The sequence below is a fragment of the Miniopterus schreibersii genome (genome assembly GCF_964146895.1).
Source record: "Miniopterus schreibersii genome assembly, chromosome: 6".
NCBI lineage: Eukaryota > Metazoa > Chordata > Mammalia > Chiroptera > Miniopteridae > Miniopterus > Miniopterus schreibersii.
This window is the reverse complement of record NC_138107.1, coordinates 46,976,783-46,997,121: the sequence shown is the minus strand read 5'-3', so window position 1 is coordinate 46,997,121 and position 20,339 is coordinate 46,976,783.

Here is a 20,339-nt window from a genome sequence, read left to right as displayed (position 1 = left end):
ACAAGTCAATACAGTAGACCCCCTTATCTACAGTTTTGCTTTCTATGGTCTCAGTACAGAGGTCAACTGCAGACCAAAAATATTAAATGGGAAATTCCAGAAATAAACAATTCGTAAGTTTTAAATTGTGCACTGTTTGAGGAAGCAGAGTGATGAAATCTTGTGTTTGCCCTCTCCGTCATGAGATGGAGCTTGTGTCACTTAGTAGTCTTCCAGGTTATCTGATGGACTGCAGGGGAATCACAGTGCTTATGTTCAGGTAACCTTATTTTACTTAATAATAGTCCCAAAGCACAAGAATAGTTGTGCTATAATTTGGATATGTCAAAGAAAGCCATAAAGTTCTTTAAGTGAAAAGGTGAAAGTTCTTCACTTAATTTGGGGGAAAAAATTATGCTGAGGTTGCTAAGTTCTAAGGTAAGAAACAATCTTTTGTGAAAAAGGAAAATGAAATTCATGTTAGTCTTGTTGTCTTGCCTCAAACTGCAAAAGTAGTGCGTGATAAGTGCTTAGTTAAAATGGAAAAGGCATTGTATTTGTGGGTGGAAAAGAAGAACAGAAAACGTGCTCCAATTGATGGGCAATGTGATGGGCCAGAAAGCACTGAGCATAAACATGAAGACTTTGGCAAGGGATCCCCTGAAATGAGTGACACCAAACCATTTATTGCAAGTAAGGGGTGGTTTCACAGATTCTGGAATAGGTTTGAACTGAAAAATAGAAAAATTACTGGAGAAGCTGTATCTGCTAATGAAGAAGCTCGTGTCATATTTCTGGGAGAGTTGAAGTTGATTAAGGAGAAAGGACACCAACAAAGCAAGTCTTCTGTTGTGAAATCAGGCTCTTCTGGAAGAAGATGCCCAATAGAACCTACATTCATAAGGGCAAAGGAGGCACCAGGGCATAAAATATGGAAGGACAGGTTAATGCTGCAGGGCACATAATAAAGCCAAGTATAGTGCACAAAGTGAAGAACCCATGTGCTCTCAAAAACAAAAACAAAATTACCTGCCTGTTTTCTGAAAGCATAGTCAGAAAGCATGGATCATAGCCATCTTGTTTATGGAATGGTTCCACCGATACACCACAAGAAGAAAGGTGAGTACAGTACTATAAGGTATTTTTATTTATTTTTTATTTTATTTTATTTTTAAAAAATATATCTTTATTGATTTCAGAGAGAGGAAAGGAGAGGGAGAGAGAGATAGAAAAATCAATGATGAGAGAGTCATTGATCGGCTGCCTCCCGCACACCCCCGACTGGGGATCGAGCCTGCAACCCAGGCATGTGCCCTGACGGGGAATCAAACCCTGATCGCCTGGATCCTAGGTCGACGCTCAACTGCTGAGCCACGCCCGACCGGGCTATAAGGTATTTTTAAAGAGAACATATTCACATAACTTTTATTACAGTATATTGTTATTATTGTTCTATTTTATCATTTGTTATTGTTAATCTCTTACTGTGCATAATTTATAAACTTTGTCATAGGTATGTATGTATAGGAAAAAACATAGTATATATGAGGTTTGGTACTACCCACTGTTTCAGGCATGCATCCCAGACAAGGGGGGACTTTTTACTATTTGTCATTGTATTTACTATTTGTCACTGTAGAGAATTTACAAAGACAGTGACAAGGTAAATGACATTGCTCATATTATCTTATTGTGGTAAGAGATTTAACAATACCTTAGGCCACCATCAAAAAATGGCAGTAAATCCTATATGCAGTAAGCATCAATTCCTTAAGAAACCGTTATTGTGCATGGGTGGAAGAAGAGAAAAAAGTCAGTAAAGAAGATGATGAAATTGAAAAAAAAAAAAAGAAATAAGGGATGCAAGAAAGTATAGAGGATGAATAGTTAATAGTACCTCTATAGAGTCAAAAAGAATGAAAATAAATGCAAGCCCATTGGCTATTAGAGCAAAGATGTGATGTTTAAGAGGGGATTTTTTCCCCTCTATGTTTGCAAAGGAAATCAGGTTGTAAGACTACCTCAAGAGCAAATAAGAATAATGATAGAAGGAACAAAGAGAGACCTGATAAGGTATTAAATAAAATGAAGATAAGCCAGTGAAAAGAGAGATGATGATGTGGAAGAGGGAGGCAGCAAATCACCCGGAATATCAAGTCAAAAAAGCCTCTTCAGATCATTCATGCTAATATCCATCCATAGCAATAATTTTTCTGCAAGGTCCTGGTAGATTATACTTTTTGCTTGAACACTTAAAATGATGAAGTGTTCCCATCCTTGCAAGGTAGATTAATTTGTTTTTGGACAGGTCTGTTAGAAATTTCTTCCTTATACTAAAGCAAGATCTGTTTCCCTGTGGCTTTCACATTCTTTCCCTGGGTGATCCACAGAATGACTCTAATATATCTTTCTCATGACAACTTTCCAAAGAGCCAAAGCGTGCCCCTGCTGTTTTCCTTTTTCATGTTAAACATCTTTGATCCTTCATTTATATCTTCTGATAAGATTTCAAGACCTCTAAATGGCCTGGACACCCTCTCTCATTCATTGAACTCTAGTCTGCCAAGGTCAGCTTTAGAAAGTGATGCCCAGAAGGAATTTAGTATTTTACACATAGCCTGACTAGAGCAGATGACAGTGAGATTAATTTCCCTCGGTTTTATACTTTCGTTAATTGGACTCTTGGCTTAAATTGAGCTGGTAATGAACTGTATCTGACTGGTATTTATCTAAATTGCTATCAAACCAGGTTTAGGCTGTTCTGTACCTGAACAAATTAATTTTATTTGATAAATTTCACAGTGTTAGTTTGGCCCATTCATTCATTTATTCATTATTCTTTCAGCAAATAGTGTTTGAGGTCTACTATATGCTAGCCTTTGTGGTATGCCCTGATGATACCAAGAAGAACAAACTGCTCTAACCAGTTGGGATTACTTCAAAAATTAAATATGTCATTCAACAATGTTATTTCTGCCCTTATCTATCACCTATAAATTTGAAAATATATGATTAAGACTTTATTCAAGTTAATAACAAAACTGGTTCAGAGAAAATAAAAGATATATTCCTGTGATTAGCTGGTGACAATGATCCATTAGGATCCTAGATTTAAAATATTTTAGAGCTAGGGTGGACTGTAGGGATATCGAACAGCCTGATTCCTTTACTTTATTAAAGAGAGCTAGTATGTACCTTTGCATATGATTGTCTTAAATACCATATTTCTCCACTAGTTTAAGGGGAAGATCATGGAATGCTATCTTGTTTATGGAATTTCAGAATTCAAATTTATTGCTCTTAGGAGTAAATTTTTCAAGACTTACTCTTAAGGAACTCATACTGTTTCCTAATAATCACCATTTTCTTCATTTGAATCCTACAGATCCATCTATCTATCTACCTAATAATCTATTTTGGAATATTTCCTGCATATATATATATATATATATATATATATATATATATATATATATATATATATATATGAAATGAGGTTTCAAATTCCAAAATGAGGTTTCAAATTCCCTTTTGATATTATTTGTAGGTTTTATTGGGGGTTGAGGGAGCAAATTTCTACTCGTTGTGACCTTTCACCTTCATCAGTAAAGCAATAACTGGCATTGCTTCTCGTTTATATCACTTCATCTTTGGTACATAATCTTTGTAGTCTGACCTATAGAGTCAAATGCATATAATTGTAAATTATAAAATTCTGTATATGTTTAGGCCTCCAATTTATTTCTCACTACTGTTATTTGTGATTATATTGTCAAAATTTCATTTTAGAGCCTCATCTTTGGGAAAATTGTGCTGCAAATATATATTTATATATATATATCTTTATTTCTGAAGCAGTAAGTACTCTTTTGTTTCCAAGGGAACAAATTCTATATTAGTCTTTTCTGGTTTTGCTTCCCCCCCCCTCCAATTTCTTCACAATGCTGTGTTTAGAGACAGATTTATTAGCTCCAGGCTTCAGTTGCTTTCCTGTGTATACTTCTTCACAGTATAATCCCCAGACAAAATGACAAAAAGGCAAATTTGCAATGGAACAAGTTAGTGTTCTTGTCGGTGCTTGGGCCTTGTTCTCAAAGAAGCTGAAAATTCTTCTACTTTATCAGCAAAATGTGATTTAAAGAAACATATTGCCAGCTTGTATCACCGCTAAGGCAGTGGTGTGTAGAATTAATAGTCATAGGAACACATTCTGAAGAAATATATAGTTATCTGTGTTCTCTCCCAAGCAAGGAAAAAGTCAGACTGGCTCAAATCTCCAGCAACAACTTGTATCTTTCCTTTTCTTCTGTTGTTTTCTTTTTGTACCTTTTGACTGCCTTCACCCATTTTGCCCGTCCCCAACCCCTCACCTCTGGCCACCACCAACCTGTTCTCTGTATCTATGAGTTTTTTCCTCCACTTATTATTAATTACACCAACAAGACAATAAATTGTAAAGAAATTAAGAACTTGTAGCAGATGTCACACTATAGTAGCAGCAGTAACAACATCTAGCAGTTGTCAAGAGCCACAGCTGACATCTCTAAAATTCATCTTAGGAAATTTCATAGAGGAGATTGTTTCCGAATGTAAGTTCTGGCCAAAGTTGTAAAAGTGCCAAATTCAAGGGTAGTTGGCATCTATACTAATTAATGTGAAAGGTAAAAAAATCTTCAGATATATAGATACATAAGATATTTTATTGCAAACCTTTAAGGTGATTCTTATGTTCATTTATTTATTTATTATTTATTTATTTAATTTTTTTTCTCCCCATTGACCCCCTCTACCTTGTCCCCCCTCCCCCATCCTAGACCTTTACCACACTATTGTCAGTGTCCTTGGGTTATGCATATATGCATATAAATTCTTTGGTTAATCTCTCCCCCAACTGCCCACCCACCGACCCCCCACCTTCCCTCTGAGATTCATCAGTCTGTTCCATGCTTCTGTGTCTCTGGATCTATTTTGTTCATCAGTTTATTTTGTTCTTTAGATTCCACATTCTTATGTTCTTTTAAAGTAATTTATTTCCTTGAATCTTAAAATTTATGCTTATATTTTAAGTGGATTGAGTTTGTGTATGAGAGTGATAGTATTGTTGATACCTAGTCATAGTAACTATATTTCTGTGTGATTTTCACATGGATTAAAAATTGTCTCGCTCTACATCTGTTTGACCATAGCAATTCCAACTGATTTCATATGGTAAGCAAATACACTGCACATAAGTTGACATTCTTTCTTCTAGCACCAGGGTAGACCACTAATCAATTATGGCATTTGTCTTGCTAAGCCTGGAAATGCCTCAGAATCCTTCTCAAACAATGTTCCAGCCAACCGCTAACAATACATCAGAGTTGGCGCTTGCTATAAAGTATATTTACCATTCCAGAGAAAGACCCTACCACTGAGAGATAACCTATATAAATAGATTTCTGGGTAGTGGCATCAAAAATATAAGGGTCACAAAGGAGTATGTCAGAAATCTTTTTCAGTAGGAAATTGTACCAGGAGAATCAGATAAAGATTTTGATTTCTCAGGAATTGAAAGAAGATAATTCTGGTTTAAATTTGGAGTAAATGTAGGGTGGAGTGAAAATCGAAAACATACCGTGGAGCTGTACCTACAGATCTATATATTGTCTATTTGTGTAGCTCTCACTCAGATTCCTCTCGTTACAAGATGTTGCCTTTTTGTGGTGTCACATAGAGACTTCAAAGCTAAAAGTTGTAGAAGCTTGGCTTTCAGCAGTTACAGCTTAGTTTATATGAATGAAAATGTACATTGTTTTCTGTTGTGATTGGCTACAGCAGCAGCACTGTATAAGCTGACTTGTTTGTAAATACACTTACTTGATTGGCAAGGAAGCTATAAAGCCATCCTAAGATGAAGAAAGCTTAAGTTTTGTTTAAGGACAACGTCAGCATTTCATAGAAATCAGGACAGTTTTAAAATTTGGTGATGCGTCCATAAGTGTTTGATCTAGGGGTGCATTCAAATTGTGTGCTCCATCTTGGTGTCTTTTTTTACAGGCTTAATAGAAGATAATTGCCTTCTTAATTCAATTTATTATGATATCACACATAATGTAGTCTCTGGAAAACTTCACTATACACTCAGGAGAAAATAAGTGTGAAAAAGGAAAATAATGTCTTAATCCTATTTTGAAAATAGTTTTGACCTCACAGTTCCCCTTTAAAGATTTTGGGGACAGCAGAGATTCCTGACTGACACCTTCATAACTGCCTCCTTAACCCATTGTAGGGTGACTGCTGACTTGATGTAAAATGAATGCAGAAGGCCTCTTGCTAGGACTACCCTCAGCAGTGCATCATTCAAAAAGTATCTGGTCTGTGGAAACAATATATATCAAGCTAGATAATTTATTCAATCAAATGTTTATTAAAGATATTTTTATAACATTTGCAATATGTACATTCACAATTTAAAGAAAGTACATGCCAGAATTATTGATACAGAAATAATTATTGTATCAAGGATAAACAGAAAATAATTATGTGCAGAGAACTACAAATAAGAATAGAAAGTACAGATCTGGGAACAAAATACCAATGCAGATATTTAGGCCATATAGTCTTATAAAGTTGGCTCATTCATTTATTTATTTAATAAATGTTTATTGAGCATCCGTACTGGGCATAGGGGATTCATGAATGACTAAGACAGCCTACTTGTTAACCCCATTGAGCTTACATTCTAGCTATATAACCGGCATCCCAAATATGGCTTTTAAGGAAAACAGAAACAAACAAACATGCAAACAAAAAGCAAACAAATGTGTCATTTACAAGACTATCATTGACCAAAATATGAAAAGAGGGCCTCAGGGGAAGCAAAGCGAAGAGTTTCAAAGATGTGCTAAATAGTTTTCTTATAGGAAATGTCATAATGGGTTTTATAAAGCTGTTTATTATAGCCTCCATTGATAAAAGCTGAGGACAGAAGAGCAAAATGCACCTGAGAATCTCACAGAAACTGCTTTTTGTGAAGCAAACATTATAATCCATTTGTTGCCAGTCTTATAAGACTGTGACTCTAAAATGAAATTACTTTTCTTTTTTATATCCACATTTTCATAGTACAAGCCCCTACTGGTCCATTAGAACTGTAGTACTGCCTCCTGAAAATTAGTCCCAAGGCTCCTCCTTCTAGCAGGAGGAACAGGGAAAGTGGAGGAGAATGGGCTATTTGATGGGAAGTAAATGTCTGGTACAGCTGGTACTTTGAGGGATTAGTTCTTTAGATGGAAGGTTTTTGGTTTTGCTTTTGTTTTTCTCATAATAAGGATAGTCTGTGTATGGGGTAAATTGTGTTCCCCCCAGATTTATATGTGGAAGTCCTAATCCCCCAGTAACTCAGAATGTGACTGTATTTGGAGGTAGGGTCTTTAAAGAGGTAATTAAGGTAAAATGAGGTCATTAGGGTGGACCTTAATGCAGTATAACTGGTGGCCTTATAAGAAAGGAAATTAGGACAAAAATGTACAGAGGGAAATTGGGACAATCCACGTGAGGGCAGAGAAAAGACAGCCTTCTACAAGCCAAGGGGAGAGGCCTCAAAAGAACCAAGCCTGCCAACAATTTGACCTCAGACTTTAGCTTCCAGAATTGTGAGAAAATAAATTTCTGTTGTTTAAACCACCCAGTCTTTGGTCTTTTGTTATGACAACTCTAGAAAACTAAAACAGTATAATTATACAATGAGAGGAAGGAAGCATTGCAGCGGGAGGAATAAAAGATAAGAGGGAAAGGGAGGAAGCAGGGGGAAGGATGGGCATCAGAGGGAGAAAAATCTCAGAAATGGCCTAAAGCATGAGATAAAAATCACAGATAGATGGTGTGTGATGGGCTGAAAATTAGCACCCAAAGATATCCCTGCCAATTCCCTAGAGCTTGAGACTATTACTTTACACTATAAAAGATGTGATAAAGAAAAAATATTTGAAAGGAAAAGTTTACCTTGGATTATCGGGGTGGGCCCTAACCACAGTCACATGTACCCTTATAAGGGAGAGGCAGAGAGAACTTTGGGACAAAGAAGTTAACGGGATGCGGCCTCAAGCCAAGGAATGCCTGGAGCCATGAGACCTTGGAAGAGGCATGGAGAAAATACACTGTTAATTCTGTAAGCCAAGACTTCGTTAAAGCACAGACACAGAAAATTAATAAAGATAGACTATACTTGGATATCAGAGGCGATATTCTTCCTTTCAGATGTGAGGTACAAAAGTAAGGATGTTTATACACTGATTATCTTGGGGTGTTGGGGATGCAGCATTTGAAGCAATTAGAGACTCTCCATTTAGTAAATAATGATGTGATAAGAACTTTCTGATTTTTATTGGGTAGAAAACACAGAATTCAGATCAAACCCCAAATATAATGGAAAGCATCGAGGTTTTTTCAAACCTATAATCTTTTACTCTGACAAACACAGTAAAGCTTATTTTGCTTCTTTAAGTATTTAGTTATAAATTTAAAAAAATCAGACAGTAAACAAAGGGTCAGAAAGGAAATATCCAACTCCTCAAGGTATGCATAATGTATCATATGTTAAGTTAGAGATTTCCTGTTGCTGTTCCTGAGGTCAAAACAACTTTCAGAATGAGGTTGCTTCTTTGAGATACTGTAACAGTACAATGTTCTAGATTGAAAGATACTGCAACATGTTAAGGTAATGGATTTTCCTCATAAAAATCTATAATATTGCTATGATTAAACACTGCTCCAGAACTTGGTAAATATATGTTTTTCTAAAATCTTATATTTGTTACCATATTTATTCTGGCACGTGGGGAGAAATTTGGATGAATGTTTGTTGCTCACAGAAGGATAAATTAGTTTTGCAGCATGCATTGGTATTCTGTAAAATCCATTCACAAAATAATTGCTTACTGGAGTTTTTCATCATTATATCTGAGAAGGAGAGGCACATCTGTGCTCCTTGCAATATGAGATATTTATCTTTTGTGCAAATGATGCGCACTAGAATAGATGGGGATATGGGAGAAAAAAGATTCAGTGGTTCTACTTGAGACCATGATTCCAACACTAAAGGCAGGAGTGAGATTCAACTCTATAGCTGTCCCATGAAAAGCCACAACAACCATATGGAGGCATCACACATTTAATTTCTGTCTATGATAGCTGTCTTTTGGATAATTTTGTAGAGAAAAAACAACATAAAATAAAACATGTTAAGAAGTCCACAAGGCATTACTAGTTATGTATGGGGCTTGGTTTCAGAAATTTGATATGTTGCCATCGTAAACAAATAAGAAATATTCTAAACACACAGTGTGATACCATGTTCTAAACCTATCAAGGAAAAGTGGCCCCAAATGCAGAGCTCTTCTCTTTTTTGTCATCCCCTAGATCTTAGTCTTTTAATTTATTCCTCTCTCATTAATCCTCAAATGAAACCAAACAGATCAAAAAAATATATTTTGCCAGCTTTAAAAATTATTTTTAGCATGAAGGTTGATCAGATGTACTTAGCTTAGAATTACTGGATGTGAAAATCAGAAGCAGTTGCTGGGCTTTTCATTTTCATAAGTTCTATTTTAATCTTTGAAAAATTTTCCTAAATTTAAAATTTTTTTACAGTCTTCTTTTTTTAGTGAGTCTTAAATTCCTTTTACATGTCTCTTATTTTCATTCTAAAGATGGTTGTTTTATAGTGTTTACTCATTTACTCAGTAACTGTATTATTAGAAGTTCTTGTGATATAATCTTGTTGTTTATTGGGGGGCTTTTAAAGGAGGAGATCTAGGTTGGCATGCTGGATTTATTCCTTAATTGTTGTGTGACCTGAGGCAGTTTGCTTAACTTTTTAAGGTTTGATTTTCTCCATCTATTTGAGGTGAAAATTATGTCAAATATAATTTCCATGGTTAGTAGTGCAATGTAGATTTTTATTTTTACCTGTCCTAGTAATATAAAGGTGAGGAACCTTGGACTAATTTTTTGCTTCTATCAGAAAATGTTATTATCTAAATGTTTTGCTTTGTAAGTATATCGAGTTTGGTATTTTAGAGCTTCCCATAACCACAATGATTCAGTCTGACATTACCTTGACAAACAGGACTCAAATCTTTACTGCTAGAGAAACGGGGGGGGGGGGGGGGGGGCACATTTGCTTCCAGCAATGTAGAGGCTAGATCACCACAACAAAAGGTGCCAGATATACTGCAACAACTTTGAAAAGTTCACAAGGGAATCCCTCATTTTCCAAAAGTAAAAGAAAAAGCAGAAATCTTGTCTAGTAAGCCAACACCAGATTTGTGGCTGTGTGAAGGTATTTTTTGAACAAGGAGAATTGTGTTTTCATGGCTCAGTAATACCTTGTTCCCGTGCAAAGTGATTCCTACTGCCAGTTTCTTCAATGGAATATTTTCTCAGAGAAAAGACAAGCTAGGGGAAAAGAAAGTCTTCCTAACCAGCAAAGATACATGACAAGGTCACTTGTTTGTCCTTGGTTTGGCCCTAGGTATAGCAAAAATAATGTACTTAAAAATTCCTAAATATAACCCTGACTTCATGTGGAATTGGTATCTGGATTTATATCATCGCAATTCTAGAGATTAAAATAACATGCTCATGGGTATCTGGCAGAAGCAAATAATATTACACTGGAAAAAATATACATTTAACTCAGTTCCCCTCATTATTTCCATAGATTTAGATGAATTGAGCTCAAAATTCAAAATTACAAAATAGTCAAGAAACAAGCCACCATGAGTGAGTCAGTATGAACAACAAACACTAGAATTTAACATGTGGTACATCAGTGGGAGTTTTTGTTTTGCTTTGTTTGGTGTTTTGATTTTCAAGATGGAAGAGACTTAAGTATGTTTCTAGGTCAAGAGGAAAAACAGATTTAAGTTGGAAGAGTCAGGGAACATAATTGATGGAGATCCGGGAGTACACAGGAAGGAGGTTGAGAGCAGAGGTTGAAGGGAGAGGGCCCATTTAGTCTTTGAGGAAGGGAAGCTGATGTTGAAATGCTCAATTAGAAATGGACAAGATCTGGATAGTTTTGTGGTTCAATTTTTGCATTATAATAGGACTGAAGGAGGAAAAGATAGGTTGTGGAATTGGAAGTTGAGGACATGGGTGAAACTTTAGATTCTGCATGGAAACGGAAAGAAGACCATCAGGATAGAAAGGACTGTTGATCAGTGTTGAGAGCCTGAGTATGGACGTGAGAATTGGGACAATATTCATTTTGTGAGACTGTGGTGGCATTTTCTGTTAGTATGGAAAGATGGAAAAACTGTAAAAAATCACAATTAAAACCAAAGGCACATTTAGAGCAAGGACAAATGAATAATTAGAATCTTGCATCAAGAAACTGATGAAATTATATTCAATATTAAAATCTGAAGAAAAAAAAGGAATTGTGTATAGGCATTTTGAAAGCTTTTATTGAAGTTGAAATGATTATAGATTTTAAAGTTTTTGTGCTAGAAAGAATAAACATTACCTATCCAGAAAATCTCCTTACAAGGACAAATACTGCACACAAAAACTTACCAAATGCCTTTACTTTTTACCTGATTAAATTAATTGCCAAAACATTTAAATAGCTTTTTCTCTTTCTCTAAATGTGTATAGCAACATGGGACACAAAAATCCACATTAAAACTTCAAACAATACATGCAGAAACTGGTTAGGTGGCACTGTGCATGTTAAATTTGAAATCTTGGCAGCCAAATAATAAGAGCATGTATACATTTTAGGTGGCTCCTGTATCATCATTTCAGTGCCGCCCCTGGGATCGCTCACTGTGTTAGGTGCTCTAATCATTTATTGATCTCTTGTAACTAGCATGGCAGCTGTGACAGAAGCCTGGCCGCGTTTCTGTGCGGAATTCTGCTGCAGCACAGCACCTGCTGGGAGGAAAATTAAACATGGATGAGAGAGCCTTGTTGATTTCACTCCCAGCAGGTTCCACATGGAAAGAAACAAGAAGCAAAAACAAAACTTTGGTTCAGGGGAACCTGAAATAAGAGAGAAAATAAGGAGACACGAGGGGGACTTGAAACAATAAAAGATAAAATGAGTTGAAAAAAGTGAACAAGATAAGACATCGTTTTTTTGAAAATGTGAAATTCAGAGACAATAAGGAGAAAGAGCCTCTGCACTAATGGTCTGGTGGGTAAGTCAGACTTAGGACGTGCCCAGGGATAAAGGAAGCCAGCAATTGGTCTGATACCAGTGGTCTTGGCAACTCACAGCTCTTGGCAAGCAAGTCTCCTGTGGAGGTGGCTAACTGCTTCGAGCCCCTCGGGGGGAATTTATGAAAATCATTAGGTAATATAATTAGCCTGTTTAAAGTAATAGCTACATTCAGTTTTGATACTAGGGATTTCATAGGTTGCCAATATTTTCTTTTTGTTATTTTAACACTGTGATGTTTATTTTGAGACAGTGAGAATCAGAATGAGCTATATTTTTGGCCTGACTAAAATATTTGCAGGATTAATAAACTTCTTAGCAAAAATCTCTGAAATTCATTTTGACTCAACTGAGGAAGCTCAAGGAAGGTGCTAATTCCGAACCCCCCAGCTGCTACATGCTAATCCCTCGGGAGTGCTGCTCTCCCTGGCTTCCGCTTCTGCCTTGGCAAAAGGGAGCACCTAATGCCAGGTGACAAATCAACAGAAACACGCTCACTGAAAATATGGCCACAGAGAGTTTTTAATTTATGAATGTGACCAATGTTACTGCCTCTTACAAAATGATAATGCTGTAAAATAAAAATAGAGAATCTGAAGTGAAAGGGAAGTGAACATCTCAGAGTTCCAACTTGACGTCATAAAGTTCATGTGCTTTATTTTATAGGAAATCCCTCAGGCTCTCATTCAGAAGCTACTTCCTGCATTTTATATAACATTCCTACATGCCTATATGCCTGGTTATCTACTTTTTCAGTTTACAAATGGCATTTGGAATAGGTAAATCTACATAACCCTGAGAAACCCACTGGGCTGCACCCTCCACGAGGACAGAGACCATATTGATCTAACTTAATTTTTGATTTCCAATGCCCAGCATATGCTCCCCTATGGGAGCAGCACAAGAAATATTTGTTGAATACATGAGTGAATGAAAATAATTAGGGTTCTCAGGAAACCCAGCTCTTTCCTATGAACCAGATGTGTGATATCCTGAGAGACCTGAAAATCCCAGTTGTGATACTAACAGTGTTGCCTTTTAGAGTTAATTGGAATAAAAATTATTTCACTTTTATTCTGAGGTCTGTTAGCTTTGTCTTGAATAACCTAAACTGTGAAATTTTTTACTGAGAAAACCGTCAACGACTTGGATTGAAAACAAACTCAGCCATATTAAAAATATGACCTCCAGGTAGAAAATTGATATCCTTTTATTAGTTTCTTAAGCCAGGCTTTTTTTTTTTTAAAAGCCAGGCTTATTTTTAGCATGTGCATATGTTTAAAACACACCCCTTATCAAACTTAACTCTAAATTAAAATACACATAATCTAAATATTGTTTCAACCAAGAACCTTTTGATCAAAGTAACAAACTACTTATTGGCTTAATTCAACATAAGGAAGCTGGTGTTCTGCAGCCCAGTGGCTAATTCCTTGTAGCAACAGTCCTTGAGTAGTGTCAATTCCTTTGCTTCCATTTCTGAAGAAAAATGAAAAAATATCAAGGCAACTGAAACAACAGAAACCTACTCCCTTAAAATGTGGTTTAAATGAATTTGAAAGCATGTCAGAATATTATCATTTGTATGTGTATAATCAAGGCTGTGCCAGGGAATAATCGATTCGACTAGCATGAGAGAGCTAAGCATAAAGGACACACACTCTGGAGTCCGACTAAGGCGCTTAGACCCTGGCTACCCTCCCTCGCAGCCCTGTGGCCTTGGTCATACTTAATCTTTCTGGACTTCAGATTCTCTATCTGTAAAATGGTGGTAATACTATTACCTATTTAATATGGTTGTTGGAAAGATCAAATGAGTTGATATAAAGTTCATAAAAAGTGTCTGGAATATAATTAGTGCTAGATAAGTGTTTGGTCTCCTCCTTTCTAATAAGTAACACAGAACTTTAATATGATTAACATGATGACATGATTAACATGTCATCATGTTAATCATATGATAACAATAGCAAAAGGGTAGGAGGTAGTTAAATGGAATTTTACTCTTGCAAGATTCTTAATTTTACATGAATGCATGCACCATTAAGTCTAACTACACTGTGGTAAATTAATCCCTAGGATGACTACCCAAAATAATACAAAAAGGTGTAGTTCCAAAATAAACATATGAATTAAAATAAAATTATAAAAATTATATGATTAACTTCTTTCCCCCAAAGAAAGACAGGGAAAGAGGAACCAATAATAATAATAATTAAGAAAAGCAGAACAGGTACAAACCAAGTAGCAAACTGGTGTATTTAAATCAACCCTATCAATAACCAAATCAATAACCAATAATTAAATGGCCTGGCAGACCAATCAAAAGGCAGAGTTGATGACTGTGGAGATGGATTTAAAATAATGAAACAGAGAGATGCAGTGATAGTAGATTCTGACTGTTACTCAGTAGAAGCTATATATTGTGAAAACTATGGGATATAATGTGACATTGCTACTTGGTATATTCTAAAACTTTCACAAATTTATCATGCTTAACTTTAGAATCTCAAATAGGACTCACTATCAATGGTTTACTTCATTTTCCCATCCATTGGAGTCCAAAGCACCCATACAGGTACTAAATTATTTCCTTTGGATGTTTACATGTCTGGAAGGTATTGAACTATCTAAAGGGTAATGAAACAAGAGAACTGGGGCTCATGCACCCCTGGTTATATTTTTTGAGTTATTACTTTCCTTTATATCATCCAGCACAATATAGTGTGTATCTATTTTTAATGACACTCAGGGGGTGAGAGTCTTCTTGGCAACTTAGAGCAATGTTTAGCAGGTTTCTCTGGAAAGGAATGTTTTTTATGCAGCAGTGAGTTGCTTTTGTTGCTTTTAGTGTTTATCCAAATAAATTCAGAATTTGTTGAGCACTTGCTATGAGCATGCAGTACACTGAGGGAGGCCAATTAAAGGCAAAAGCAATATTTAAAAAGTGTCTCTCCTTATTAAGTTTAAATGCATGGAGAGAGATCTATAACAATTCAAGTAATAATTAAAAACACAGGGAATAGACACATATTGATTAGTTAGAAAAGACAATAAATGCAATACAAGTCCCTAGAAGTATCCACAACTGTGAGATGGGCTGATTAGGAGCAACTCCAACGAGAACATGAGACTTTCCCTGACCCTGAAAACATGGGTAAGGTTCAGACGGCTGGAGATATGGATGAGGGCTCGTTCGAAGTGAAGAAAGTCGGGGAACATTGCTGTGCCATCATAAATCTATGACTGTGCTTGAAAACAAAGGGCTGGCAAGCCTAACTAGAGCAGAGGGTTTGGGTGGCCGTGCACCAGTGCCTAAGAGAGGACAAGCGGGGCAGGGCCAAGCTGCTGGAGCCAGTGCATGCAGGGTTGTTTCGACTCTCATCAGGAAGCCCTTGATGTGGCTGAGGAAAAAAGTAACATGGTGAGAACAGTTATAGAACTTATTCTGGCTGTGAAGCGTTCCCTGGATTGGAAGAGAGAAGATTGCTCTCATTTTGCCTTTAGTGTAGTCAGAGGAGGACAGTATATTTACTGTAGCTCACCTGTATGAAGCAGATAAAGAAATACTAATCTTATTAGGTGTGAAACTGTTTTAATGAAAACATTATACATTGTTGAGTATCTGTGAATTTTTGCTCAAGAATATTTATGTTACCCTAGTTGTGATATTTTAGTTATCCTATAGCTACATCTCCTAGTAGCCTAGAACTCAAATTGGATGGACAACTGTGGGTCCCCAGAAGAGGCAGCTCAGAATTTAAAAGTCTATATATTGGCATGACTTCATTAGCTCTCCTTTGTTCTTGGGGATAAAAGCTTTCTATAAAAACTTAATTTTTTTATTAATAAAAATGAATTAATAATGAATGCCTCCATAGAGGCTTTCAATCTGCATTTCATTTTAGCTTCAGGCTTATTTCAATCTTCTTTGTGATAAAATGGAAGCACATTTTTATCTTTAGTTTTTTGTCATGAAAGATGTATGTAACTCAGGTACCAAAATATCTAGAGCACCTGCATGAATCTGGAAACTCTACAGTACTAATTGGCAATGTGTTACACCACCAGATAAGCACATCAGATGGAACTCTCAAAACCAAGTATCAAAAGCTCTTTTCTTCTACTTTTCTTTATAACAACTTTATTTGTTATGAAATTCTGGGAATTGAGGTAGGGGATGAATTGGGAGGGAATTGGAGAAGATAGTTTAATGTGGAAAAACATTTAGAGAAAAATTTTTCCTTTTGAGCTTTTATGTGTTACTGGCATCTGCACCCATGATGCTGATGGGCATCATAGTCAATGAAATTTCCTATGAATTCTACTCTGCCTTACTTATGTCACCCTGGTATATCAAGGAAGCTATATTAAAGGAGGTCCTGGGATCAAGCTGGAATAGGACTTCTCAGTTTGATGACATAATGGCACTACATGTTAGGTTGTTTCATAAAAATTATGGTAATAATTAGAATGGGTATGATTTGTTGTACTATTAAGGGGGAAAATGCTAGGGAACCATTGGATTCTGATTTATTTTAATTTTTAGCATGTGTATATTGTTTTGAATCACATGTCATTAGGATTTGGTGAATGTGGAGATCATTTAATATTATCCAGAATTCTACAAACCCAATACAATTTGGATACATTGTAGATGATCAGAATTCCTGACTGTTAAATGAGTCATTGTTATGCTTCAAAGTACTTTTTTTTTTTTGAAGTCAACTGGCTATTCTTTTATTTTTATTTTTTAATTTATCTTTATTGTTGAGAGAATTACAGGTGTCCCATTTCCCACCCCCAATTGACTCCCTCCACTTTGCTCCTACCCCCTCCCCAGGCCTTCATCCCATTATTAACTGAGTCCATGGGTTATGCAGATAACTTCTTTGGTTAATCTCTTCCCACCCTCCAGCCCCCTGCCCTCTTTCCTCTGAATATGATCGTCTGTTGCATGCATCAGTATCTCTGGATCTATTTAGTTCACCAGATTCTTTTGTTCATAAGCTTCTTCTTCAAAAAGACCCTTCAGTTTTTCCTGTAGTGCTGGTCTGGTGGTGATGAACTCCTTTAGCTTTGCCTTGTCTGAGAAGCTCTGTATTTGACCTTCAATTCTAAATGGTAGCATCGCTGGGTAGAGCAATCTTGGTTGTAGTTCCATGTTTTTCATCACTTTGAATATTTCTTGCCACTCCCTTCTGGCCTGCAAAGTTTATGTTGAGAAATCAGCTCACAGTCGTATGGGTGCTCCCTTGTAGGTAACTAACTGCTTTTCTCTTGCTGCTTTTAAGATTCTTTCTTTGTCTTTAACCTTTGGCATTTTAATTGTGATGTGTCTTGCTGTGAGCCTCTTTGGATTCTTCTTGTTTGGGACCCTCTGTGCTTTCTGGGCTTGTAAGTATGTTTCTTTCCCCAGATAGGGGAAGTTTTCTGTAATTATTTTTTCAAATAGGTTTTCAATTTCTTGGTCTCTTTCTTCCCCTTCTGGCATCCCAATAATATGAATGTTGGGCCTCTTGAAGTTGTCCCAGAGGCTCCTTATACTATTTTCATATTTCTGGATTCTTTTTTCTTTTTGCTCTCCTGGTTGGATGCTTTTTGTTTCCTCATGTTCCAAATTGCTGATTTGATTCTCAGTGTCCTCTACTCTACTGTTGATTCCATGTAAATTATTCTTCATTTCAGTTCCTGTAGCCTTCATTTCAAATTGGTACTTTATTATGTTATCGATTTTCTCAGTTATTTCCCTAATAGTCTTCTTAAACATCCTTATAAACAAAATTCTGAATTCTGTATCTGTTAGCTTACTTGGATCTATTTCATTTAGTTTCTCTTCTAGAGATTTCTTCTATTCTTTCCTTTGTGACATGTTTCTTTGCCTCCACATTTTGGCTGCTTCCAGGTGTTTGTTTCTATGTATTAGGTAGAGCTGCTATGTCTTCTGGAATTTGTAGTGGCTTTGTGTAGTAGGCGACCTGTAGGGTCCAGTGGCTCAGCCTCCCCAGTCACCTGAGCTGGGCCTTCTAGGTGCTCCCCTGTGTGTGCTGTGTGCACTGTCCTGTTGTAGTTGAGCCTTGGTTGCTATTGGTGTCCCTGGGAGGAACTGACCCCCAGGCCAATCAGCTGTGAGGACCAGCTGCAGCTAGAACCAAAGAGCTGCTGTGCTGGAGACACCCCTATGGAGCAGGATTTACTTCAGTGGAGCTTTGGTGTTCACCAAGTGAGCCTCTTGAGTGTCACTCATGGATATGGTAGGGTTGTAATCCAGCGTGGTCGAGTCTGACCACCAGGTGCACTGTCTCTGGGGCTTCGGGGGAGGTGCAAAGTCAGCCTGTGCCAGTGCCTTTCCCAGGGCCACCGAGCATGAGCTACACAGCAAACCGTAGTTGGCTGGTACTTGTGCTGGGCTTGGAGGTGTCCAGGAGAGGCCAAGCTATGAGCCAATGCAGGCTGCCGCTAGTGCCAGGCCTGGGGCCACTTATCAAGCCATATGGGGCATGATGCTGCTTGTTTGAGAGATTTTAGGAAAGTCCTAAGCATGAGGTTCAAGAGGCCACTTGCAGAGAAAAGCCCCTGGAAATGGCCTGGATGAGCTGCAGGTGGGGAGGGGCGGGGCCTCCGGGAATCACGGGGCGGGGCCAAAGGTGAGAGTCAGGTGCTGGGGATTCAAATATGGCGCCTGCCTGCTGGCTGTGAGTGGAGAGGACTCGCCAAACGACCAAATGCCTCTGCAGCTCTTCTGCCTGGGAGGAAGCCGCCCCTCCAGCTCTCGACCGGATCTCAGGCAGGTTAGTTCCTCCCCGAGTGTCCCGGGTCCTTTCAGGCTGCTGCCCGGCGCTGGGCTCAGAGGGAGCGTCCGAGTGAGTCCGTGCGCGGGCCCTTAAGAGGAGCTGCTGGGGCTCCCGCAGCCTCCGCGACCCTCAGCCACAGTCCCCGCTGGTTTCACAGCCCGGAGTTGGGGGGACGTCTCTTCCTGGCCCCTGGAGCCCTGGGCTGGGGGTCTGCTGTGGGGCTGGGACCCCTCGCTCCTCCGGGAAACCTCCACCGCTGAGATTCCCTCCCGGGTTTCAACCGTGGCACCGGGTGGGGGCCAGTGGCTGTGTCTCCAGGATTCAGCCCCGATCCGCCCGCGTCTCCGCCCCTCCTCCTGCTCTCGGTGCTTCTTCAATTCCCTGATTGTGGGGCTTCTGTGCAGCCAGATCTCAGGAGGCTCTGAGTGATGGTGGTTCTGGATTTTAGTTGTGATTTTGATCTCAAATTACTTTTACATGCAGAACATTCACTAATTTTCAAGGCATGGCTTTTGAACTATTCTCCTGCTCTTAAGAACTAGCTTTAGAAGAACTGTTAAAAGAAATCAGAAAAAATTCCGTCGAAAGAATATCTTTCTTGTGAGAATATGGACAAATACTTGGCCAGGCCATTATCACCATTAACAAATTCTGGGATAATTATTTTCTACTAACCTTTAAAAAGTGTGGAGAGGAAAAAATTTTACTCTGTCATCCATACTCTTCTTGTTCTGAGATTTCACATCAACAGATTTTTAATTTCCATGAAACAGAAGCTTCTCACTTAGGAATATGAACAATGACTATGCAAGTATCATATGTTGAATTTTATCTGATTTCTCAATGATTTAGAGATGTCTTACTTTGTTATGCCTCTCTATTTCTGATTATTTTTACTTGCATTTGTGGGTGTGTGTGAGAAAGAATGTGAGAGAGAGGGAGAGAGAGGGAGGGAGGGAGACTGGGTTTCTGATCTCAGGAATGCTTTGCCGTGCTTCCATATTTTTTTTCTCTTTTTGTAAATTCACATGGCTTAAGAATTCTTTCCTCATATATTTTGTCTACATATTAGAAGTAGAATATTTACAAACGGCATTCAAAAGCATTACTTATAAAACATATCATAAAACAGCTTCAAGTACTCAATTCAGCTAGGAGTTTGCAAAGGAACTAGAACCTAATTTGTATTCTCTTCAAAAGAGTGCAGTAGTCCCAAGATTGACTGCAGCAGAGCAAAACCATAAGATAGGGAGAAAAATATTAGAGGACTTTTCATTCTATACATTTTTTTTTTTTTTATCCTTGATCTAGGATTCCAGAACAAATGTGATACAGCATTATCTCACTGTGATGCCTGTTTC